The sequence below is a fragment of the Octodon degus genome, unplaced genomic scaffold, assembly GCF_000260255.1.
Source record: "Octodon degus isolate 3935 unplaced genomic scaffold, OctDeg1.0 scaffold00032, whole genome shotgun sequence".
NCBI lineage: Eukaryota > Metazoa > Chordata > Mammalia > Rodentia > Octodontidae > Octodon > Octodon degus.
In genome coordinates this window covers 3,546,072-3,546,787 of record NW_004524608.1, presented here as the reverse complement: position 1 = coordinate 3,546,787, position 716 = coordinate 3,546,072, and positions in this window count along the sequence as shown.

Here is a 716-nt window from a genome sequence, read left to right as displayed (position 1 = left end):
GGGGATTGAACTCAGATCCTTGAGTTTGCTAGTCAAGCGCTTATCCTACTGAGCCATCTCCCTGGCCCCTTTTTTTTTTTTTTTTTTTTTGAGATGGAGTTTCACTCTGAAGTTCAGGCCAGGCTTTAACTTACTTTGTAGCACAGGCTGGTCTCAAACTCACAGTGATCCTCCTGCCTCAGCCTCCCAAGTGCTAGAATTACAGGTGTGCACCTCCATGCCACGCTTCTATTTCCTTTTTAATTATTTTTTCTTATTTTGAGACAGGGTCTCCTTACATTGTCCTGGCAGGATTTGAACCCTGGCTCAGCCTCCATAAATCCTCAATGCTGGAATTGCAAGCATACACTCTGATACTGAACTTTGGCTCTATTTCTTATGAGTTGTGTTATTTGGGTACAGATTACTTAATCTCTGTTTTCTATGACCTAGTTTCCCTATTGATAAAATAGGAACCTTATGAGTACTACCTCACAGATAGTCATGAGGATTGTAAGATACATTTTATTTATTTTTGCAGTACTAGCAATCAAGCCCAGGGTCTTGCACATCCTAGGCAAGCACTCTACCATAGAGCTATACATCCCCAGACCTAATATATTTTAGTATTTTCTTTTTTCTTTTACCTACTTCAGGCTGCCTTAAGGCCTGGTCTGGTGCATCTTCTGGAGCTGGGAATCAAACCGCAGTCCTATGCACCTGGCTGCATTTCCCCA